Raw genomic sequence first — 24,091 nt, 5'->3', positions numbered from 1 at the left:
ATGAGTGTATTGGTGAGTGAATGGATATCTCAGTGCTACATGTCAAAGTAAGTACATATGTAAAACACAGTACATGTGAGAGTTGACATATATAAATAACTGTGCATAAGAGCCAGTGAATGTGTGAGTGGCTGTATGGATCATTGTGAACTTGTATCAGGGATTGTATAAGAGAGTAAATATGTGTTAGTATATGTTTGAATAAGTAAAGTTTGTATAACTGTATAGTTGAGGAAATGGAGGTGTGATTGATTCTTTGCATGACTGACTAGGTGTGTGAGTAACTCCATGGATGAGTGACAGTCTGTGAGTGTCTGTTTACACTGATTGTATCTAAGGTTATATTAGAGTCTGAAGAGGTTCATCGTGTTATCACATGAATGATATCAACAGTGATGTGATCAGTAATGTCAAATGAGATGTCATCAGTGATGTCATCAGTGATGTCATTTGAGATGTCATCAGTGATGTCATTTGAGATTTCATCAGTGATGTCACCAGTGATGTCACTGACCATGTCATGAATGATGTAATATGTGACATCATCAGCAGTGGATTGCGGGTGCGCGATATATAGTTAGTGCAACTAACTATATATGGAATTTCAATGGTTTTGTGTGAGTAAAATAAGGTTTTGTAAATGCGAATTCCTAACTATATATGGTCTATAACCTATGGTTTTTTCAGTGAATATATATATATATAAAATCCGCTCACTTTACCATTTGCAGCTTATAACTATTAGCCACCAGAGGTCACTACTAACCAAAAGCAGTCATTCTACTTGTAAATCGTGCCAATCGAGTGGAACAGCGGCCTAGGATTCACCACTGCTTCATCTCATTTTCCAACAGATTGTAGACGTAAATTGGTTTTGATGGTACGCCTGTGCATGCTGAAATATTCAGAGCATATTCTGAATTTCAGTTAACACATCAGTAAGCATTTTGGCCATCAGTGAATTCAACCTTTTTTCTCAATCGGAATGGGCAAGGATAATGACAGATATATTTTACAATGTTAGAAAGTACATCATTTTATTTAATTGTGTGAATAAAAGGAATCGCCTCCCCGTCGGGGAATTGAACCCCGGTCTCCCGCGTGACAGGCGGGGATACTGACCACTATACTAACGAGGACTTATTGGCTTCAGTTAAACAGTGCTCACCTCCCTGGGGTTAAGGCATGCCCTCGATCAATTCTCAGTATTGTAATAGGCAGAATTGCTGCTTTTGGTTAGGACAAGTAATCTTTTTTCCTAAATTATTACAATACAGAAATTCCTAGCCAAAAACAATTAGTTTTATGAAGAAATTATTTCATTGAAATAAATATCTATCGATCTGTCTATCTAGCTATCTTTCTATTCATCAATATATATATTTATATAAATATATATATATATAATCAGCTCACTTTACCATTTGCAGCTTATAACTATTAGCCACCAGGGGTCACTACTAACCAAAAGCAGTCATTCTACTTGTAAATCGTGCCAATCGAGTGGAACAGCGGCCTAGGATTCACCACTGCTTCATCTCATTTTCCAACAGATTGTAGACGTAAATTGGTTTTGATGGTACGCCTGTGCATGCTGAAATATTCAGAGCATATTCTGAATTTCAGTTAACACATCAGTAAGCATTTTGGCCATCAGTGAATTCAACCTTTTTTCTCAATCGGAATAGGCAAGGATAATGACAGATATATTTTACAATGTTAGAAAGTACATCATTTTATTTAATTGTGTGAATAAAAGGAATCTCCTCCCCGTCGGGGAATTGAACCCCGGTCTCCCGCGTGACAGGCGGGGATACTGACCACTATACTAACGAGGACTTATTGGCTTCAGTTAAACAGTGCTCATCTCCCTGGGGTTAAGGCATGCCCTCGATCAATTCTCAGTATTGTAATAGGCAGAATTGCTGCTTTTGGTTAGGACAAGTAATCTTTTTTCCTAAATTATTACAATACAGAAATTCCTAGCCAAAAACAATTAGTTTTATGAAGAAATTATTTCATTGAAATAAATATCTATCGATCTGTCTATCTAGCTATCTTTCTATTCATCAATATATATATTTATATAAATATATATATATATAATCAGCTCACTTTACCATTTGCAGCTTATAACTATTAGCCACCAGGGGTCACTACTAACCAAAAGCAGTCATTCTACTTGTAAATCGTGCCAATCGAGTGGAACAGCGGCCTAGGATTCACCACTGCTTCATCTCATTTTCCAACAGATTGTAGACGTAAATTGGTTTTGATGGTACGCCTGTGCATGCTGAAATATTCAGAGCATATTCTGAATTTCAGTTAACACATCAGTAAGCATTTTGGCCATCAGTGAATTCAACCTTTTTTCTCAATCGGAATAGGCAAGGATAATGACAGATATATTTTACAATGTTAGAAAGTACATCATTTTATTTAATTGTGTGAATAAAAGGAATCTCCTCCCCGTCGGGGAATTGAACCCCGGTCTCCCGCGTGACAGGCGGGGATACTGACCACTATACTAACGAGGACTTATTGGCTTCAGTTAAACAGTGCTCATCTCCCTGGGGTTAAGGCATGCCCTCGATCAATTCTCAGTATTGTAATAGGCAGAATTGCTGCTTTTGGTTAGGACAAGTAATCTTTTTTCCTAAATTATTACAATACAGAAATTCCTAGCCAAAAACAATTAGTTTTATGAAGAAATTATTTCATTGAAATAAATATCTATCGATCTGTCTATCTAGCTATCTTTCTATTCATCAATATATATATTTATATATATATATATTACCTACTGGCGGTCGCCAGTAGGTATATATAGTTAGGATTTTTTCTCTATGGGATTTTTGAAAATTCTATGTCTAATAACTTTGGCGTTTGTGGACGGAATTGGCTGAAATTTTCAGGAAAATGGAACATTTTGTTTCTGAGCAGCCCCTGACAATTTGGGGGGGTTTCATCAAGGGGGGGCCGAGAAAAAAGGGGGGTCCCAAAACACATTTTTCCCATGTTAATTTTCATAGGGCGGTTGGCCTCACTTTTAGCTCGAACTGCTGAATGGATTTGCACGAAACTTGGCAAAATTGTAGGGACTGTTAGCCCGATGTGCCTTTGCTAGGTCTCAATATATGTGCTCCAGTGGATTTTGAGTAATTTAGGTTCAAAAAAAGATATATATCTGGGCGGAGCCTAACCACACATCTGATCTGATTGGCTGTCAGCACTTCATCCAAGAAGTGTTGGCAGCCATCTTGGGACCAATATACATGATAGCACCTCATTAAAAAGCATTGTAGTTAATAGAGGGTTTTAGGACTTTAGTTACATTATAAATCATTTGTTGATGGTACCATACTCGTTTTAGGAATTGTGGTGGGTTCTAAGGTGATTATACCATGTGAAAAAACCTTCTGCTGTGATATCATGAATATTGTTTGAAAGAAAACTAATATCTCATGATTTTCCCACAGTGGTTTGGAAGGGGATCTATAAGCTAAACTGAAAGCATATTTTCTGTAAATTCACATTATCTTTCTCAGTCATGTGAAAATGAAGTCTGACATTCTCAGTAAAACATGTACATCCAACAAGGACAGAGACTGTCAGTTGATTCCTTTGTGTTCTACTGCAGCCTCCTAAGGTGTTCTAAAGAACAACTAGAGCGCTAACAGTCCTACTTATTACAAAGGTATGGCACACCTGAAGCCATCTTGATTGGAATAAAGTGGTAACTCTTAAAACATTTAATTTAAAAGGAAACAACATGAGGGGGTATATTTTGCCATAGAAAGTATGATTAGTGCTGCAGAATGAAAAATTAGGGCACATTTTGAGTGACTTCTCAAATCCTTTTTTATTTCATTAAAAAATTCTGACATGCAGTCTCCCAAAATGGCCACCAGAGACAAAAGAGCCCAAATGTAGCCCAAATATCACCCAGATGTAGCCCAAGTATAGCCCAATGACAGAATGTCCCAGAGTGTTCTAAAGAACAACTAGAGCGCTAACAGTCCTACTTATTACAAAGGTATAGCACACCTGGAGCCATCGTGATGGGAATAAAGTGATAACTCTTAAAACATTTAATTTAAAAAGGAAAAAAATGAGGGGGTATATTATGCAATAGAAGGTATTATTAGTGCTGCAGAAAGAAAAATTAGGGCACATTTTGAGTGACTTTTCAAATCCTCTTCTATTTCATTAAAAAATTCTGACATGCAGTCTCCCAAAATGGCCACCAGAGACAAAAGAGCCCAAATGTAGCCCAAATATCACCCAGATGTAGCCCAAGTATAGCCCAATGACAGAATGTCCCAGAGTGTTCTAAAGAACAACTAGAGCGCTAACAGTCCTACTTATTACAAAGGTATGGCACACCTGAAGCCATCTTGATTGGAATAAAGTGGTAACTCTTAAAACATTTAATTTAAAAAGGAACAAAATGAGGGGGTATATTTTGCCATATGAATTATGATTAGTGCTGAAGAAAGAAAAATTAGGGCACATTTTGAGTGACTTCTCAAACCCTCTTCAATTTCATAAAAAAATTCTGACATACAGTCTCCCAAGATGGCCACCAGAGACAAAAGAGCCTAAATGTAGCCCAAATATCACCCAGATGTACCCCAAGTATAGCCCAATGACAGAATGTCCCAGAGTGTTCTAAAGAACAACTAGAGCGCTAACAGTCTTACTTATGACAAAAGTATGGCACACCAGAAGCCATCTTGATTGGAATGAAGTGGTAAGTCTGAAAACACTCAATTTAAAAAGGAACAACATGAGGGGGTTAATTTTGCCATAGAAAGTATGATTAGTGCTTCAGAAAGAAAAATTAGGGATCATTTTGAGTGACTTCTCAAATCCTCTTCTATTTCATTAAAAAAATTCTGACATGCAGACTGAAACATGCACTTTGAATACCAGCAGCAGACGTCCCTGGTGAGCAGTAGCTTTACTACAGTGATCTAATGTGCAACTAGAGTGCTAACATTCAGAATTTATGGCAAATGTGTGACACATCTGAATGCCTTCTTGATGGAACAAAAGTAAACAAGCATTGAAAATGCAATAGATCTCGCCCTCGTTTAAGTTAAAGCCATTCTGTTTGTAATGAGGTGGCTTTTTAGCTTTGCTTTTATTAGTGTTTTTTCAACTTTCATGTAAATAACATGCATCTGTATGCATATAAGTATATGTATGCATGCATTTATGTTTGTATTTATATAGATATACAGATGATATATGTTTATATATGTATGTATATATATATATATTCACTGAAAAAACCATAGGTTATAGACCATATATAGTTAGGAATTAGCATTTACAAAACCTTGAAAATTCACTGAAAAAACCATAGGTTATAGACCATATATAGTTAGGAATTAGCATTTACAAAACCTTGAAAATTCACTGAAAAAACCATAGGTTATAGACCATATATAGTTAGGAATTCGCATTTACAAAACCTTATTTTACTCACACAAAACCATTGAAATTCCATATATAGTTAGTTGCACTAACTATATATCGCGCACCCGCAATCCACTGCTGATGATGTCACATATTACATCATTCATGACATGGTCAGTGACATCACTGATGACATCACTGATGACATCTCAAATGACATCACTGATGACATCACTGATGACAACATCCAGTGACTGTATGTTTCTGTAAAGTTAAAATATGTCTTACATATTGAAGAATGAGTGGATGTATAAGTGTCTGGATGAAGGATTTAGTAGGTGCATGACTGACTGTATGAGTGAGTGATTAAATGTGTCTCACTGAGTGCATGGGTTAGTGACTAAACTGTCTTAATTTGTGCATCATTATGTCTGTTGTTCTGTAAACTGTTGCATGTGTTGATAAGTAGCTATATGAGTAACTATATGGGTTATTGATTGGTTGCCCAAGTATTTGTATGGGAGACTGAGTGTGTGTGTGGGTGGCTGGGAGGTGTATGACTCTGTGCATAGATGTGTGAGCAGTTGATTCACTAGATGTATGGTTTCAAAAGTGCATGTGGAAACAGCTGTATGGGCGGTTGACTGTGTGCATGAGTGTATTGGTGAGTGAATGGATATCTCAGTGCTACATGTCAAAGTAAGTACATATGTAAAACACAGTACATGTGAGAGTTGACATATATAAATAACTGTGCATAAGAGCCAGTGAATGTGTGAGTGGCTGTATGGATCATTGTGAACTTGTATCAGGGATTGTATAAGAGAGTAAATATGTGTTAGTATATGTTTGAATAAGTAAAGTTTGTATAACTGTATAGTTGAGGAAATGGAGGTGTGATTGATTCTTTGCATGACTGACTAGGTGTGTGAGTAACTCCATGGATGAGTGACAGTCTGTGAGTGTCTGTTTACACTGATTGTATCTAAGGTTATATTAGAGTCTGAAGAGGTTCATCGTATTATCACATGAATGATATCAACAGTGATGTGATCAGTAATGTCAAATGAGATGTCATCAGTGATGTCATCAGTGATGTCATTTGAGATGTCATCAGTGATGTCATTTGAGATTTCATCAGTGATGTCATCAGTGATGTCACTGACCATGTCATGAATGATGTAATATGTGACATCATCAGCAGTGGATTGCGGGTGCGCGATATATAGTTAGTGCAACTAACTATATATGGAATTTCAATGGTTTTGTGTGAGTAAAATAAGGTTTTGTAAATGCGAATTCCTAACTATATATGGTCTATAACCTATGGTTTTTTCAGTGAATATATATATATATAAAATCAGCTCACTTTACCATTTGCAGCTTATAACTATTAGCCACCAGGGGTCACTACTAACCAAAAGCAGTCATTCTACTTGTAAATCGTGCCAATCGAGTGGAACAGCGGCCTAGGATTCACCACTGCTTCATCTCATTTTCCAACAGATTGTAGACGTAAATTGGTTTTGATGGTACGCCTGTGCATGCTGAAATATTCAGAGCATATTCTGAATTTCAGTTAACACATCAGTAAGCATTTTGGCCATCAGTGAATTCAACCTTTTTTCTCAATCGGAATAGGCAAGGATAATGACAGATATATTTTACAATGTTAGAAAGTACATCATTTTATTTAATTGTGTGAATAAAAGGAATCGCCTCCCCGTCGGGGAATTGAACCCCGGTCTCCCGCGTGACAGGCGGGGATACTGACCACTATACTAACGAGGACTTATTGGCTTCAGTTAAACAGTGCTCACCTCCCTGGGGTTAAGGCATGCCCTCGATCAATTCTCAGTATTGTAATAGGCAGAATTGCTGCTTTTGGTTAGGACAAGTAATCTTTTTTCCTAAATTATTACAATACAGAAATTCCTAGCCAAAAACAATTAGTTTTATGAAGAAATTATTTCATTGAAATAAATATCTATCGATCTGTCTATCTAGCTATCTTTCTATTCATCAATATATATATTTATATAAATATATATATATATAATCAGCTCACTTTACCATTTGCAGCTTATAACTATTAGCCACCAGGGGTCACTACTAACCAAAAGCAGTCATTCTACTTGTATTTCGTGCCAATCGAGTGGAACAGCGGCCTAGGATTCACCACTGCTTCATCTCATTTTCCAACAGATTGTAGACGTAAATTGGTTTTGATGGTACGCCTGTGCATGCTGAAATATTCAGAGCATATTCTGAATTTCAGTTAACACATCAGTAAGCATTTTGGCCATCAGTGAATTCAACCTTTTTTCTCAATCGGAATAGGCAAGGATAATGACAGATATATTTTACAATGTTAGAAAGTACATCATTTTATTTAATTGTGTGAATAAAAGGAATCTCCTCCCCGTCGGGGAATTGAACCCCGGTCTCCCGCGTGACAGGCGGGGATACTGACCACTATACTAACGAGGACTTATTGGCTTCAGTTAAACAGTGCTCATCTCCCTGGGGTTAAGGCATGCCCTCGATCAATTCTCAGTATTGTAATAGGCAGAATTGCTGCTTTTGGTTAGGACAAGTAATCTTTTTTCCTAAATTATTACAATACAGAAATTCCTAGCCAATTCCTGCTGATGATGTCACATATTACATCATTCATGACATGGTCAGTGACATCACTGATGACATCACTGATGACATCTCAAATGACATCACTGATGACATCACTGATGACAACATCCAGTGACTGTATGTTTCTGTAAAGTTAAAATATGTCTTACATATTGAAGAATGAGTGGATGTATAAGTGTCTGGATGAAGGATTTAGTAGGTGCATGACTGACTGTATGAGTGAGTGATTAAATGTGTCTCACTGAGTGCATGGGTTAGTGACTAAACTGTCTTAATTTGTGCATCATTATGTCTGTTGTTCTGTAAACTGTTGCATGTGTTGATAAGTAGCTATATGAGTAACTATATGGGTTATTGATTGGTTGCCCAAGTATTTGTATGGGAGACTGAGTGTGTGTGTGGGTGGCTGGGAGGTGTATGACTCTGTGCATAGATGTGTGAGCAGTTGATTCACTAGATGTATGGTTTCAAAAGTGCATGTGGAAACAGCTGTATGGGCGGTTGACTGTGTGCATGAGTGTATTGGTGAGTGAATGGATATCTCAGTGCTACATGTCAAAGTAAGTACATATGTAAAACACAGTACATGTGAGAGTTGACATATATAAATAACTGTGCATAAGAGCCAGTGAATGTGTGAGTGGCTGTATGGATCATTGTGAACTTGTATCAGGGATTGTATAAGAGAGTAAATATGTGTTAGTATATGTTTGAATAAGTAAAGTTTGTATAACTGTATAGTTGAGGAAATGGAGGTGTGATTGATTCTTTGCATGACTGACTAGGTGTGTGAGTAACTCCATGGATGAGTGACAGTCTGTGAGTGTCTGTTTACACTGATTGTATCTAAGGTTATATTAGAGTCTGAAGAGGTTCATCGTATTATCACATGAATGATATCAACAGTGATGTGATCAGTAATGTCAAATGAGATGTCATCAGTGATGTCATCAGTGATGTCATTTGAGATGTCATCAGTGATGTCATTTGAGATTTCATCAGTGATGTCATCAGTGATGTCACTGACCATGTCATGAATGATGTAATATGTGACATCATCAGCAGTGGATTGCGGGTGCGCGATATATAGTTAGTGCAACTAACTATATATGGAATTTCAATGGTTTTGTGTGAGTAAAATAAGGTTTTGTAAATGCGAATTCCTAACTATATATGGTCTATAACCTATGGTTTTTTCAGTGAATATATATATATATAAAATCAGCTCACTTTACCATTTGCAGCTTATAACTATTAGCCACCAGGGGTCACTACTAACCAAAAGCAGTCATTCTACTTGTAAATCGTGCCAATCGAGTGGAACAGCGGCCTAGGATTCACCACTGCTTCATCTCATTTTCCAACAGATTGTAGACGTAAATTGGTTTTGATGGTACGCCTGTGCATGCTGAAATATTCAGAGCATATTCTGAATTTCAGTTAACACATCAGTAAGCATTTTGGCCATCAGTGAATTCAACCTTTTTTCTCAATCGGAATAGGCAAGGATAATGACAGATATATTTTACAATGTTAGAAAGTACATCATTTTATTTAATTGTGTGAATAAAAGGAATCGCCTCCCCGTCGGGGAATTGAACCCCGGTCTCCCGCGTGACAGGCGGGGATACTGACCACTATACTAACGAGGACTTATTGGCTTCAGTTAAACAGTGCTCACCTCCCTGGGGTTAAGGCATGCCCTCGATCAATTCTCAGTATTGTAATAGGCAGAATTGCTGCTTTTGGTTAGGACAAGTAATCTTTTTTCCTAAATTATTACAATACAGAAATTCCTAGCCAAAAACAATTAGTTTTATGAAGAAATTATTTCATTGAAATAAATATCTATCGATCTGTCTATCTAGCTATCTTTCTATTCATCAATATATATATTTATATAAATATATATATATATAATCAGCTCACTTTACCATTTGCAGCTTATAACTATTAGCCACCAGGGGTCACTACTAACCAAAAGCAGTCATTCTACTTGTATTTCGTGCCAATCGAGTGGAACAGCGGCCTAGGATTCACCACTGCTTCATCTCATTTTCCAACAGATTGTAGACGTAAATTGGTTTTGATGGTACGCCTGTGCATGCTGAAATATTCAGAGCATATTCTGAATTTCAGTTAACACATCAGTAAGCATTTTGGCCATCAGTGAATTCAACCTTTTTTCTCAATCGGAATAGGCAAGGATAATGACAGATATATTTTACAATGTTAGAAAGTACATCATTTTATTTAATTGTGTGAATAAAAGGAATCTCCTCCCCGTCGGGGAATTGAACCCCGGTCTCCCGCGTGACAGGCGGGGATACTGACCACTATACTAACGAGGACTTATTGGCTTCAGTTAAACAGTGCTCATCTCCCTGGGGTTAAGGCATGCCCTCGATCAATTCTCAGTATTGTAATAGGCAGAATTGCTGCTTTTGGTTAGGACAAGTAATCTTTTTTCCTAAATTATTACAATACAGAAATTCCTAGCCAATTCCTGCTGATGATGTCACATATTACATCATTCATGACATGGTCAGTGACATCACTGATGACATCACTGATGACATCTCAAATGACATCACTGATGACATCACTGATGACAACATCCAGTGACTGTATGTTTCTGTAAAGTTAAAATATGTCTTACATATTGAAGAATGAGTGGATGTATAAGTGTCTGGATGAAGGATTTAGTAGGTGCATGACTGACTGTATGAGTGAGTGATTAAATGTGTCTCACTGAGTGCATGGGTTAGTGACTAAACTGTCTTAATTTGTGCATCATTATGTCTGTTGTTCTGTAAACTGTTGCATGTGTTGATAAGTAGCTATATGAGTAACTATATGGGTTATTGATTGGTTGCCCAAGTATTTGTATGGGAGACTGAGTGTGTGTGTGGGTGGCTGGGAGGTGTATGACTCTGTGCATAGATGTGTGAGCAGTTGATTCACTAGATGTATGGTTTCAAAAGTGCATGTGGAAACAGCTGTATGGGCGGTTGACTGTGTGCATGAGTGTATTGGTGAGTGAATGGATATCTCAGTGCTACATGTCAAAGTAAGTACATATGTAAAACACAGTACATGTGAGAGTTGACATATATAAATAACTGTGCATAAGAGCCAGTGAATGTGTGAGTGGCTGTATGGATCATTGTGAACTTGTATCAGGGATTGTATAAGAGAGTAAATATGTGTTAGTATATGTTTGAATAAGTAAAGTTTGTATAACTGTATAGTTGAGGAAATGGAGGTGTGATTGATTCTTTGCATGACTGACTAGGTGTGTGAGTAACTCCATGGATGAGTGACAGTCTGTGAGTGTCTGTTTACACTGATTGTATCTAAGGTTATATTAGAGTCTGAAGAGGTTCATCGTATTATCACATGAATGATATCAACAGTGATGTGATCAGTAATGTCAAATGAGATGTCATCAGTGATGTCATCAGTGATGTCATTTGAGATGTCATCAGTGATGTCATTTGAGATTTCATCAGTGATGTCATCAGTGATGTCACTGACCATGTCATGAATGATGTAATATGTGACATCATCAGCAGTGGATTGCGGGTGCGCGATATATAGTTAGTGCAACTAACTATATATGGAATTTCAATGGTTTTGTGTGAGTAAAATAAGGTTTTGTAAATGCGAATTCCTAACTATATATGGTCTATAACCTATGGTTTTTTCAGTGAATATATATATATATAAAATCAGCTCACTTTACCATTTGCAGCTTATAACTATTAGCCACCAGGGGTCACTACTAACCAAAAGCAGTCATTCTACTTGTAAATCGTGCCAATCGAGTGGAACAGCGGCCTAGGATTCACCACTGCTTCATCTCATTTTCCAACAGATTGTAGACGTAAATTGGTTTTGATGGTACGCCTGTGCATGCTGAAATATTCAGAGCATATTCTGAATTTCAGTTAACACATCAGTAAGCATTTTGGCCATCAGTGAATTCAACCTTTTTTCTCAATCGGAATAGGCAAGGATAATGACAGATATATTTTACAATGTTAGAAAGTACATCATTTTATTTAATTGTGTGAATAAAAGGAATCGCCTCCCCGTCGGGGAATTGAACCCCGGTCTCCCGCGTGACAGGCGGGGATACTGACCACTATACTAACGAGGACTTATTGGCTTCAGTTAAACAGTGCTCACCTCCCTGGGGTTAAGGCATGCCCTCGATCAATTCTCAGTATTGTAATAGGCAGAATTGCTGCTTTTGGTTAGGACAAGTAATCTTTTTTCCTAAATTATTACAATACAGAAATTCCTAGCCAAAAACAATTAGTTTTATGAAGAAATTATTTCATTGAAATAAATATCTATCGATCTGTCTATCTAGCTATCTTTCTATTCATCAATATATATATTTATATAAATATATATATATATATAATCAGCTCACTTTACCATTTGCAGCTTATAACTATTAGCCACCAGGGGTCACTACTAACCAAAAGCAGTCATTCTACTTGTATTTCGTGCCAATCGAGTGGAACAGCGGCCTAGGATTCACCACTGCTTCATCTCATTTTCCAACAGATTGTAGACGTAAATTGGTTTTGATGGTACGCCTGTGCATGCTGAAATATTCAGAGCATATTCTGAATTTCAGTTAACACATCAGTAAGCATTTTGGCCATCAGTGAATTCAACCTTTTTTCTCAATCGGAATAGGCAAGGATAATGACAGATATATTTTACAATGTTAGAAAGTACATCATTTTATTTAATTGTGTGAATAAAAGGAATCTCCTCCCCGTCGGGGAATTGAACCCCGGTCTCCCGCGTGACAGGCGGGGATACTGACCACTATACTAACGAGGACTTATTGGCTTCAGTTAAACAGTGCTCATCTCCCTGGGGTTAAGGCATGCCCTCGATCAATTCTCAGTATTGTAATAGGCAGAATTGCTGCTTTTGGTTAGGACAAGTAATCTTTTTTCCTAAATTATTACAATACAGAAATTCCTAGCCAAAAACAATTAGTTTTATGAAGAAATTATTTCATTGAAATAAATATCTATCGATCTGTCTATCTAGCTATCTTTCTATTCATCAATATATATATTTATATATATATATATATATATATATATATAATCAGCTCACTTTACCATTTGCAGCTTATAACTATTAGCCACCAGGGGTCACTACTAACCAAAAGCAGTCATTCTACTTGTAAATCGTGCCAATCGAGTGGAACAGCGGCCTAGGATTCACCACTGCTTCATCTCATTTTCCAACAGATTGTAGACGTAAATTGGTTTTGATGGTACGCCTGTGCATGCTGAAATATTCAGAGCATATTCTGAATTTCAGTTAACACATCAGTAAGCATTTTGGCCATCAGTGAATTCAACCTTTTTTCTCAATCGGAATAGGCAAGGATAATGACAGATATATTTTACAATGTTAGAAAGTACATCATTTTATTTAATTGTGTGAATAAAAGGAATCTCCTCCCCGTCGGGGAATTGAACCCCGGTCTCCCGCGTGACAGGCGGGGATACTGACCACTATACTAACGAGGACTTATTGGCTTCAGTTAAACAGTGCTCACCTCCCTGGGGTTAAGGCATGCCCTCGATCAATTCTCAGTATTGTAATAGGCAGAATTGCTGCTTTTGGTTAGGACAAGTAATCTTTTTTCCTAAATTATTACAATACAGAAATTCCTAGCCAAAAACAATTAGTTTTATGAAGAAATTATTTCATTGAAATAAATATCTATCGATCTGTCTATCTAGCTATCTTTCTATTCATCAATATATATATTTATATATATATGTATATATATATATAATCAGCTCACTTTACCATTTGCAGCTTATAACTATTAGCCACCAGGGGTCACTACTAACCAAAAGCAGTCATTCTACTTGTAAATCGTGCCAATCGAGTGGAACAGCGGCCTAGGATTCACCACTGCTTCATCTCATTTTCCAACGATTGTAGACGTAAATTGGTTTTGATGGTACGCCTGTGCATGCTGAAATATTCAGAGCATATTCTGAATTTCAGTTAACACATCAGTAAGCATTTTGGCCATCAGTGAATTCAACCTTTTTTCTCAATCGGAATAGGCAAGGATAATGACAGATATATTTTACAATGTTAGAAAGTACATCATTTTATTTAATTGTGTGAATAAAAGGAATCTCCTCCCCGTCGGGGAATTGAACCCCGGTCTCCCGCGTGACAGGCGGGGATACTGACCACTATACTAACGAGGACTTATTGGCTTCAGTTAAACAGTGCTCATCTCCCTGGGGTTAAGGCATGCCCTCGATCAATTCTCAGTATTGTAATAGGCAGAATTGCTGCTTTTGGTTAGGACAAGTAATCTTTTTTCCTAAATTATTACAATACAGAAATTCCTAGCCAAAAACAATTAGTTTTATGAAGAAATTATTTCATTGAAATAAATATCTATCGATCTGTCTATCTAGCTATCTTTCTATTCATCAATATATATATTTATATATATATATATATATATATATATAATCAGCTCACTTTACCATTTGCAGCTTATAACTATTAGCCACCAGGGGTCACTACTAACCAAAAGCAGTCATTCTACTTGTAAATCGTGCCAATCGAGTGGAACAGCGGCCTAGGATTCACCACTGCTTCATCTCATTTTCCAACAGATTGTAGACGTAAATTGGTTTTGATGGTACGCCTGTGCATGCTGAAATATTCAGAGCATATTCTGAATTTCAGTTAACACATCAGTAAGCATTTTGGCCATCAGTGAATTCAACCTTTTTTCTCAATCGGAATAGGCAAGGATAATGACAGATATATTTTACAATGTTAGAAAGTACATCATTTTATTTAATTGTGTGAATAAAAGGAATCTCCTCCCCGTCGGGGAATTGAACCCCGGTCTCCCGCGTGACAGGCGGGGATACTGACCACTATACTAACGAGGACTTATTGGCTTCAGTTAAACAGTGCTCATCTCCCTGGGGTTAAGGCATGCCCTCGATCAATTCTCAGTATTGTAATAGGCAGAATTGCTGCTTTTGGTTAGGACAAGTAATCTTTTTTCCTAAATTATTACAATACAGAAATTCCTAGCCAAAAACAATTAGTTTTATGAAGAAATTATTTCATTGAAATAAATATCTATCGATCTGTCTATCTAGCTATCTTTCTATTCATCAATATATATATTTATATATATATATATATAATCAGCTCACTTTACCATTTGCAGCTTATAACTATTAGCCACCAGGGGTCACTACTAACCAAAAGCAGTCATTCTACTTGTAAATCGTGCCAATCGAGTGGAACAGCGGCCTAGGATTCACCACTGCTTCATCTCATTTTCCAACAGATTGTAGACGTAAATTGGTTTTGATGGTACGCCTGTGCATGCTGAAATATTCAGAGCATATTCTGAATTTCAGTTAACACATCAGTAAGCATTTTGGCCATCAGTGAATTCAACCTTTTTTCTCAATCGGAATAGGCAAGGATAATGACAGATATATTTTACAATGTTAGAAAGTACATCATTTTATTTAATTGTGTGAATAAAAGGAATCTCCTCCCCGTCGGGGAATTGAACCCCGGTCTCCCACGTGACAGGCGGGGATACTGACCACTATACTAACGAGGACTTATTGGCTTCAGTTAAACAGTGCTCATCTCCCTGGGGTTAAGGCATGCCCTCGATCAATTCTCAGTATTGTAATAGGCAGAACTGCTGCTTTTGGTTAGGACAAGTAATCCTTTTTCCTAAATTATTACAATACAGAAATTCCTAGCCAAAAACAATTAGTTTTATGAAGAAATTATTTCATTGAAATAAATATCTATCGATCTGTCTATCTAGCTATCTTTCTATTCATCAATATATATATTTATATATATATATATATATATATATATATAAAATCAGCTCACTTTACCATTTGCAGCTTATAACTATTAGCCACCAGGGGTCACTACTAACCAAAAGCAGTCATTCTACTTGTAAATCGTGCCAATCGAGTGGAACAGCGGCCTAGGATTCACCACTGCTTCATCTCATTTTCCAACAGATTGTAGACGTAAATTGGTTTTGATGGTACGCCTGTGCATGCTGAAATATTCAGAGCATATTCTGAATTTCAGTTAACACATCAGTAAGCATTTTGGCCATCAGTGAATTCAACCTTTTTTCTCAATCGGAATAGGCAAGGATAATGACAGATATATTTTACAATGTTAGAAAGTACATCATTTTATTTAATTGTGTGAATAAAAGGAATCTCCTCCCCGTCGGGGAATTGAACCCCGGTCTCCCGCGTGACAGGCGGGGATACTGACCACTATACTAACGAGGACTTATTGGCTTCAGTTAAACAGTGCTCACCTCCCTGGGGTTAAGGCATGCCCTCGATCAATTCTCAGTATTGTAATAGGCAGAATTGCTGCTTTTGGTTAGGACAAGTAATCTTTTTTCCTAAATTATTACAATACAGAAATTCCTAGCCAAAAACAATTAGTTTTATGAAGAAATTATTTCATTGAAATAAATATCTATCGATCTGTCTATCTAGCTATCTTTCTATTCATCAATATATATATTTATATATATATGTATATATATATATAATCAGCTCACTTTACCATTTGCAGCTTATAACTATTAGCCACCAGGGGTCACTACTAACCAAAAGCAGTCATTCTACTTGTAAATCGTGCCAATCGAGTGGAACAGCGGCCTAGGATTCACCACTGCTTCATCTCATTTTCCAACAGATTGTAGACGTAAATTGGTTTTGATGGTACGCCTGTGCATGCTGAAATATTCAGAGCATATTCTGAATTTCAGTTAACACATCAGTAAGCATTTTGGCCATCAGTGAATTCAACCTTTTTTCTCAATCGGAATAGGCAAGGATAATGACAGATATATTTTACAATGTTAGAAAGTACATCATTTTATTTAATTGTGTGAATAAAAGGAATCTCCTCCCCGTCGGGGAATTGAACCCCGGTCTCCCGCGTGACAGGCGGGGATACTGACCACTATACTAACGAGGACTTATTGGCTTCAGTTAAACAGTGCTCATCTCCCTGGGGTTAAGGCATGCCCTCGATCAATTCTCAGTATTGTAATAGGCAGAATTGCTGCTTTTGGTTAGGACAAGTAATCTTTTTTCCTAAATTATTACAATACAGAAATTCCTAGCCAAAAACAATTAGTTTTATGAAGAAATTATTTCATTGAAATAAATATCTATCGATCTGTCTATCTAGCTATCTTTCTATTCATCAATATATATATTTATATATATATATATATATATATATATATATATATAAAATCAGCTCACTTTACCATTTGCAGCTTATAACTATTAGCCACCAGGGGTCACTACTAACCAAAAGCAGTCATTCTACTTGTAAATCGTGCCAATCGAGTGGAACAGCGGCCTAGGATTCACCACTGCTTCATCTCATTTTCCAACAGATTGTAGACGTAAATTGGTTTTGATGGTACGCCTGTGCATGCTGAAATATTCAGAGCATATTCTGAATTTCAGTTAACACATCAGTAAGCATTTTGGCCATCAGTGAATTCAACCTTTTTTCTCAATCGGAATAGGCAAGGATAATGACAGATATATTTTACAATGTTAGAAAGTACATCATTTTATTTAATTGTGTGAATAAAAGGAATCTCCTCCCCGTCGGGGAATTGAACCCCGGTCTCCCGCGTGACAGGCGGGGATACTGACCACTATACTAACGAGGACTTATTGGCTTCAGTTAAACAGTGCTCATCTCCCTGGGGTTAAGGCATGCCCTCGATCAATTCTCAGTATTGTAATAGGCAGAATTGCTGCTTTTGGTTAGGACAAGTAATCTTTTTTCCTAAATTATTACAATACAGAAATTCCTAGCCAAAAACAATTAGTTTTATGAAGAAATTATTTCATTGAAATAAATATCTATCGATCTGTCTATCTAGCTATCTTTCTATTCATCAATATATATATTTATATATATATATATATAAAATCAGCTCACTTTACCATTTGCAGCTTATAACTATTAGCCACCAGGGGTCACTACTAACCAAAAGCAGTCATTCTACTTGTAAATCGTGCCAATCGAGTGGAACAGCGGCCTAGGATTCACCACTGCTTCATCTCATTTTCCAACAGATTGTAGACGTAAATTGGTTTTGATGGTACGCCTGTGCATGCTGAAATATTCAGAGCATATTCTGAATTTCAGTTAACACATCAGTAAGCATTTTGGCCATCAGTGAATTCAACCTTTTTTCTCAATCGGAATAGGCAAGGATAATGACAGATATATTTTACAATGTTAGAAAGTACATCATTTTATTTAATTGTGTGAATAAAAGGAATCTCCTCCCCGTCGGGGAATTGAACCCCGGTCTCCCGCGTGACAGGCGGGGATACTGACCACTATACTAACGAGGACTTATTGGCTTCAGTTAAACAGTGCTCACCTCCCTGGGGTTAAGGCATGCCCTCGATCAATTCTCAGTATTGTAATAGGCAGAATTGCTGCTTTTGGTTAGGACAAGTAATCTTTTTTCCTAAATTATTACAATACAGAAATTCCTAGCCAAAAACAATTAGTTTTATGAAGAAATTATTTCATTGAAATAAATATCTATCGATCTGTCTATCTAGCTATCTTTCTATTCATCAATATATATATTTATATATATATGTATATATATATATAATCAGCTCACTTTACCATTTGCAGCTTATAACTATTAGCCACCAGGGGTCACTACTAACCAAAAGCAGTCATTCTACTTGTAAATCGTGCCAATCGAGTGGAACAGCGGCCTAGGATTCACCACTGCTTCATCTCATTTTCCAACAGATTGTAGACGTAAATTGGTTTTGATGGTACGCCTGTGCATGCTGAAATATTCAGAGCATATTCTGAATTTCAGTTAACACATCAGTAAGCATTTTGGCCATCAGTGAATTCAACCTTTTTTCTCAATCGGAATAGGCAAGGATAATGACAGATATATTTTACAATGTTAGAAAGTACATCATTTTATTTAATTGTGTGAATAAAAGGAATCTCCTCCCCGTCGGGGAATTGAACCCCGGTCTCCCGCGTGACAGGCGGGGATACTGACCACTATACTAACGAGGACTTATTGGCTTCAGTTAAACAGTGCTCATCTCCCTGGGGTTAAGGCATGCCCTCGATCAATTCTCAGTATTGTAATAGGCAGAATTGCTGCTTTTGGTTAGGACAAGTAATCTTTTTTCCTAAATTATTACAATACAGAAATTCCTAGCCAAAAACAATTAGTTTTATGAAGAAATTATTTCATTGAAATAAATATCTATCGATCTGTCTATCTAGCTATCTTTCTATTCATCAATATATATATTTATATATATATATATATATATATATATATATATATATATAAAATCAGCTCACTTTACCATTTGCAGCTTATAACTATTAGCCACCAGGGGTCACTACTAACCAAAAGCAGTCATTCTACTTGTAAATCGTGCCAATCGAGTGGAACAGCGGCCTAGGATTCACCACTGCTTCATCTCATTTTCCAACAGATTGTAGACGTAAATTGGTTTTGATGGTACGCCTGTGCATGCTGAAATATTCAGAGCATATTCTGAATTTCAGTTAACACATCAGTAAGCATTTTGGCCATCAGTGAATTCAACCTTTTTTCTCAATCGGAATAGGCAAGGATAATGACAGATATATTTTACAATGTTAGAAAGTACATCATTTTATTTAATTGTGTGAATAAAAGGAATCTCCTCCCCGTCGGGGAATTGAACCCCGGTCTCCCGCGTGACAGGCGGGGATACTGACCACTATACTAACGAGGACTTATTGGCTTCAGTTAAACAGTGCTCATCTCCCTGGGGTTAAGGCATGCCCTCGATCAATTCTCAGTATTGTAATAGGCAGAATTGCTGCTTTTGGTTAGGACAAGTAATCTTTTTTCCTAAATTATTACAATACAGAAATTCCTAGCCAAAAACAATTAGTTTTATGAAGAAATTATTTCATTGAACTAAATATCTATCGATCTGTCTATCTAGCTATCTTTCTATTCATCAATATATATATTTATATATATATGTATATATATATATAATCAGCTCACTTTACCATTTGCAGCTTATAACTATTAGCCACCAGGGGTCACTACTAACCAAAAGCAGTCATTCTACTTGTAAATCGTGCCAATCGAGTGGAACAGCGGCCTAGGATTCACCACTGCTTCATCTCATTTTCCAACAGATTGTAGACGTAAATTGGTTTTGATGGTACGCCTGTGCATGCTGAAATATTCAGAGCATATTCTGAATTTCAGTTAACACATCAGTAAGCATTTTGGCCATCAGTGAATTCAACCTTTTTTCTCAATCGGAATAGGCAAGGATAATGACAGATATATTTTACAATGTTAGAAAGTACATCATTTTATTTAATTGTGTGAATAAAAGGAATCTCCTCCCCGTCGGGGAATTGAACCCCGGTCTCCCGCGTGACAGGCGGGGATACTGACCACTATACTAACGAGGACTTATTGGCTTCAGTTAAACAGTGCTCATCTCCCTGGGGTTAAGGCATGCCCTCGATCAATTCTCAGTATTGTAATAGGCAGAATTGCTGCTTTTGGTTAGGACAAGTAATCTTTTTTCCTAAATTATTACAATACAGAAATTCCTAGCCAAAAACAATTAGTTTTATGAAGAAATTATTTCATTGAAATAAATATCTATCGATCTGTCTATCTAGCTATCTTTCTATTCATCAATATATATATTTATATATATATATATATATATATATAATCAGCTCACTTTACCATTTGCAGCTTATAACTATTAGCCACCAGGGGTCACTACTAACCAAAAGCAGTCATTCTACTTGTAAATCGTGCCAATCGAGTGGAACAGCGGCCTAGGATTCACCACTGCTTCATCTCATTTTCCAACAGATTGTAGACGTAAATTGGTTTTGATGGTACGCCTGTGCATGCTGAAATATTCAGAGCATATTCTGAATTTCAGTTAACACATCAGTAAGCATTTTGGCCATCAGTGAATTCAACCTTTTTTCTCAATCGGAATAGGCAAGGATAATGACAGATATATTTTACAATGTTAGAAAGTACATCATTTTATTTAATTGTGTGAATAAAAGGAATCTCCTCCCCGTCGGGGAATTGAACCCCGGTCTCCCGCGTGACAGGCGGGGATACTGACCACTATACTAACGAGGACTTATTGGCTTCAGTTAAACAGTGCTCATCTCCCTGGGGTTAAGGCATGCCCTCGATCAATTCTCAGTATTGTAATAGGCAGAATTGCTGCTTTTGGTTAGGACAAGTAATCTTTTTTCCTAAATTATTACAATACAGAAATTCCTAGCCAAAAACAATTAGTTTTATGAAGAAATTATTTCATTGAAATAAATATCTATCGATCTGTCTATCTAGCTATCTTTCTATTCATCAATATATATATTTATATATATATATATATAATCAGCTCACTTTACCATTTGCAGCTTATAACTATTAGCCACCAGGGGTCACTACTAACCAAAAGCAGTCATTCTACTTGTAAATCGTGCCAATCGAGTGGAACAGCGGCCTAGGATTCACCACTGCTTCATCTCATTTTCCAACAGATTGTAGACGTAAATTGGTTTTGATGGTACGCCTGTGCATGCTGAAATATTCAGAGCATATTCTGAATTTCAGTTAACACATCAGTAAGCATTTTGGCCATCAGTGAATTCAACCTTTTTTCTCAATCGGAATAGGCAAGGATAATGACAGATATATTTTACAATGTTAGAAAGTACATCATTTTATTTAATTGTGTGAATAAAAGGAATCTCCTCCCCGTCGGGGAATTGAACCCCGGTCTCCCACGTGACAGGCGGGGATACTGACCACTATACTAACGAGGACTTATTGGCTTCAGTTAAACAGTGCTCATCTCCCTGGGGTTAAGGCATGCCCTCGATCAATTCTCAGTATTGTAATAGGCAGAACTGCTGCTTTTGGTTAGGACAAGTAATCCTTTTTCCTAAATTATTACAATACAGAAATTCCTAGCCAAAAACAATTAGTTTTATGAAGAAATTATTTCATTGAAATAAATATCTATCGATCTGTCTATCTAGCTATCTTTCTATTCATCAATATATATATTTATATATATATATATATATATATATATAAAATCAGCTCACTTTACCATTTGCAGCTTATAACTATTAGCCACCAGGGGTCACTACTAACCAAAAGCAGTCATTCTACTTGTAAATCGTGCCAATCGAGTGGAACAGCGGCCTAGGATTCACCACTGCTTCATCTCATTTTCCAACAGATTGTAGACGTAAATTGGTTTTGATGGTACGCCTGTGCATGCTGAAATATTCAGAGCATATTCTGAATTTCAGTTAACACATCAGTAAGCATTTTGGCCATCAGTGAATTCAACCTTTTTTCTCAATCGGAATAGGCAAGGATAATGACAGATATATTTTACAATGTTAGAAAGTACATCATTTTATTTAATTGTGTGAATAAAAGGAATCTCCTCCCCGTCGGGGAATTGAACCCCGGTCTCCCGCGTGACAGGCGGGGATACTGACCACTATACTAACGAGGACTTATTGGCTTCAGTTAAACAGTGCTCACCTCCCTGGGGTTAAGGCATGCCCTCGATCAATTCTCAGTATTGTAATAGGCAGAATTGCTGCTTTTGGTTAGGACAAGTAATCTTTTTTCCTAAATTATTACAATACAGAAATTCCTAGCCAAAAACAATTAGTTTTATGAAGAAATTATTTCATTGAAATAAATATCTATCGATCTGTCTATCTAGCTATCTTTCTATTCATCAATATATATATTTATATATATATGTATATATATATATAATCAGCTCACTTTACCATTTGCAGCTTATAACTATTAGCCACCAGGGGTCACTACTAACCAAAAGCAGTCATTCTACTTGTAAATCGTGCCAATCGAGTGGAACAGCGGCCTAGGATTCACCACTGCTTCATCTCATTTTCCAACAGATTGTAGACGTAAATTGGTTTTGATGGTACGCCTGTGCATGCTGAAATATTCAGAGCATATTCTGAATTTCAGTTAACACATCAGTAAGCATTTTGGCCATCAGTGAATTCAACCTTTTTTCTCAATCGGAATAGGCAAGGATAATGACAGATATATTTTACAATGTTAGAAAGTACATCATTTTATTTAATTGTGTGAATAAAAGGAATCTCCTCCCCGTCGGGGAATTGAACCCCGGTCTCCCGCGTGACAGGCGGGGATACTGACCACTATACTAACGAGGACTTATTGGCTTCAGTTAAACAGTGCTCATCTCCCTGGGGTTAAGGCATGCCCTCGATCAATTCTCAGTATTGTAATAGGCAGAATTGCTGCTTTTGGTTAGGACAAGTAATCTTTTTTCCTAAATTATTACAATACAGAAATTCCTAGCCAAAAACAATTAGTTTTATGAAGAAATTATTTCATTGAAATAAATATCTATCGATCTGTCTATCTAGCTATCTTTCTATTCATCAATATATATATTTATATATATATATATATATATATATAATCAGCTCACTTTACCATTTGCAGCTTATAACTATTAGCCACCAGGGGTCACTACTAACCAAAAGCAGTCATTCTACTTGTAAATCGTGCCAATCGAGTGGAACAGCGGCCTAGGATTCACCACTGCTTCATCTCATTTTCCAACAGATTGTAGACGTAAATTGGTTTTGATGGTACGCCTGTGCATGCTGAAATATTCAGAGCATATTCTGAATTTCAGTTAACACATCAGTAAGCATTTTGGCCATCAGTGAATTCAACCTTTTTTCTCAATCGGAATAGGCAAGGATAATGACAGATATATTTTACAATGTTAGA

The 24,091-nt window shown here is 36.7% G+C and overlaps 22 non-coding genes across 22 annotated transcripts; all 22 read right to left on the bottom strand.

The window, feature by feature from the left end:
• Nucleotides 1-1,067: 1,067 nt before the first annotated feature.
• Nucleotides 1,068-1,139, bottom strand: TRNAD-GUC (transfer RNA aspartic acid (anticodon GUC)). The gene has a single exon. It is a non-coding gene; the product is annotated as a tRNA-Asp (tRNA).
• Nucleotides 1,140-1,766: 627 nt separating this feature from the next.
• TRNAD-GUC (transfer RNA aspartic acid (anticodon GUC)) lies at nt 1,767-1,838 on the bottom strand. The gene has a single exon. It is a non-coding gene; the product is annotated as a tRNA-Asp (tRNA).
• Nucleotides 1,839-2,465: 627 nt separating this feature from the next.
• On the bottom strand, nt 2,466-2,537 carry TRNAD-GUC (transfer RNA aspartic acid (anticodon GUC)). Its single transcript has one exon. It is a non-coding gene; the product is annotated as a tRNA-Asp (tRNA).
• Nucleotides 2,538-7,143: 4,606 nt separating this feature from the next.
• TRNAD-GUC (transfer RNA aspartic acid (anticodon GUC)) lies at nt 7,144-7,215 on the bottom strand. The gene has a single exon. It is a non-coding gene; the product is annotated as a tRNA-Asp (tRNA).
• A 627-nt stretch (nt 7,216-7,842) lies between these two features.
• On the bottom strand, nt 7,843-7,914 carry TRNAD-GUC (transfer RNA aspartic acid (anticodon GUC)). The gene has a single exon. It is a non-coding gene; the product is annotated as a tRNA-Asp (tRNA).
• A 1,739-nt stretch (nt 7,915-9,653) lies between these two features.
• On the bottom strand, nt 9,654-9,725 carry TRNAD-GUC (transfer RNA aspartic acid (anticodon GUC)). The gene has a single exon. It is a non-coding gene; the product is annotated as a tRNA-Asp (tRNA).
• A 627-nt stretch (nt 9,726-10,352) lies between these two features.
• TRNAD-GUC (transfer RNA aspartic acid (anticodon GUC)) lies at nt 10,353-10,424 on the bottom strand. Its single transcript has one exon. It is a non-coding gene; the product is annotated as a tRNA-Asp (tRNA).
• Nucleotides 10,425-12,163: 1,739 nt separating this feature from the next.
• TRNAD-GUC (transfer RNA aspartic acid (anticodon GUC)) lies at nt 12,164-12,235 on the bottom strand. Its single transcript has one exon. It is a non-coding gene; the product is annotated as a tRNA-Asp (tRNA).
• A 629-nt stretch (nt 12,236-12,864) lies between these two features.
• On the bottom strand, nt 12,865-12,936 carry TRNAD-GUC (transfer RNA aspartic acid (anticodon GUC)). Its single transcript has one exon. It is a non-coding gene; the product is annotated as a tRNA-Asp (tRNA).
• A 635-nt stretch (nt 12,937-13,571) lies between these two features.
• On the bottom strand, nt 13,572-13,643 carry TRNAD-GUC (transfer RNA aspartic acid (anticodon GUC)). Its single transcript has one exon. It is a non-coding gene; the product is annotated as a tRNA-Asp (tRNA).
• Nucleotides 13,644-14,273: 630 nt separating this feature from the next.
• Nucleotides 14,274-14,345, bottom strand: TRNAD-GUC (transfer RNA aspartic acid (anticodon GUC)). Its single transcript has one exon. It is a non-coding gene; the product is annotated as a tRNA-Asp (tRNA).
• A 633-nt stretch (nt 14,346-14,978) lies between these two features.
• TRNAD-GUC (transfer RNA aspartic acid (anticodon GUC)) lies at nt 14,979-15,050 on the bottom strand. The gene has a single exon. It is a non-coding gene; the product is annotated as a tRNA-Asp (tRNA).
• A 1,332-nt stretch (nt 15,051-16,382) lies between these two features.
• On the bottom strand, nt 16,383-16,454 carry TRNAD-GUC (transfer RNA aspartic acid (anticodon GUC)). The gene has a single exon. It is a non-coding gene; the product is annotated as a tRNA-Asp (tRNA).
• Nucleotides 16,455-17,085: 631 nt separating this feature from the next.
• On the bottom strand, nt 17,086-17,157 carry TRNAD-GUC (transfer RNA aspartic acid (anticodon GUC)). The gene has a single exon. It is a non-coding gene; the product is annotated as a tRNA-Asp (tRNA).
• Nucleotides 17,158-17,800: 643 nt separating this feature from the next.
• Nucleotides 17,801-17,872, bottom strand: TRNAD-GUC (transfer RNA aspartic acid (anticodon GUC)). The gene has a single exon. It is a non-coding gene; the product is annotated as a tRNA-Asp (tRNA).
• Nucleotides 17,873-18,497: 625 nt separating this feature from the next.
• Nucleotides 18,498-18,569, bottom strand: TRNAD-GUC (transfer RNA aspartic acid (anticodon GUC)). Its single transcript has one exon. It is a non-coding gene; the product is annotated as a tRNA-Asp (tRNA).
• A 631-nt stretch (nt 18,570-19,200) lies between these two features.
• TRNAD-GUC (transfer RNA aspartic acid (anticodon GUC)) lies at nt 19,201-19,272 on the bottom strand. The gene has a single exon. It is a non-coding gene; the product is annotated as a tRNA-Asp (tRNA).
• A 647-nt stretch (nt 19,273-19,919) lies between these two features.
• TRNAD-GUC (transfer RNA aspartic acid (anticodon GUC)) lies at nt 19,920-19,991 on the bottom strand. Its single transcript has one exon. It is a non-coding gene; the product is annotated as a tRNA-Asp (tRNA).
• Nucleotides 19,992-20,622: 631 nt separating this feature from the next.
• On the bottom strand, nt 20,623-20,694 carry TRNAD-GUC (transfer RNA aspartic acid (anticodon GUC)). The gene has a single exon. It is a non-coding gene; the product is annotated as a tRNA-Asp (tRNA).
• A 631-nt stretch (nt 20,695-21,325) lies between these two features.
• Nucleotides 21,326-21,397, bottom strand: TRNAD-GUC (transfer RNA aspartic acid (anticodon GUC)). The gene has a single exon. It is a non-coding gene; the product is annotated as a tRNA-Asp (tRNA).
• A 1,330-nt stretch (nt 21,398-22,727) lies between these two features.
• TRNAD-GUC (transfer RNA aspartic acid (anticodon GUC)) lies at nt 22,728-22,799 on the bottom strand. The gene has a single exon. It is a non-coding gene; the product is annotated as a tRNA-Asp (tRNA).
• A 631-nt stretch (nt 22,800-23,430) lies between these two features.
• Nucleotides 23,431-23,502, bottom strand: TRNAD-GUC (transfer RNA aspartic acid (anticodon GUC)). The gene has a single exon. It is a non-coding gene; the product is annotated as a tRNA-Asp (tRNA).
• Nucleotides 23,503-24,091: the final 589 nt, after the last annotated feature.

Source organism: Lissotriton vulgaris, chromosome 1_1, assembly GCF_964263255.1.
Source record: "Lissotriton vulgaris chromosome 1_1, aLisVul1.2, whole genome shotgun sequence".
Taxonomy (NCBI): Eukaryota; Metazoa; Chordata; class Amphibia; order Caudata; family Salamandridae; genus Lissotriton; species Lissotriton vulgaris.
The sequence above is the reverse complement of the archived record's forward strand: the minus strand, read 5'-3'. Positions and strand labels throughout refer to the sequence as shown.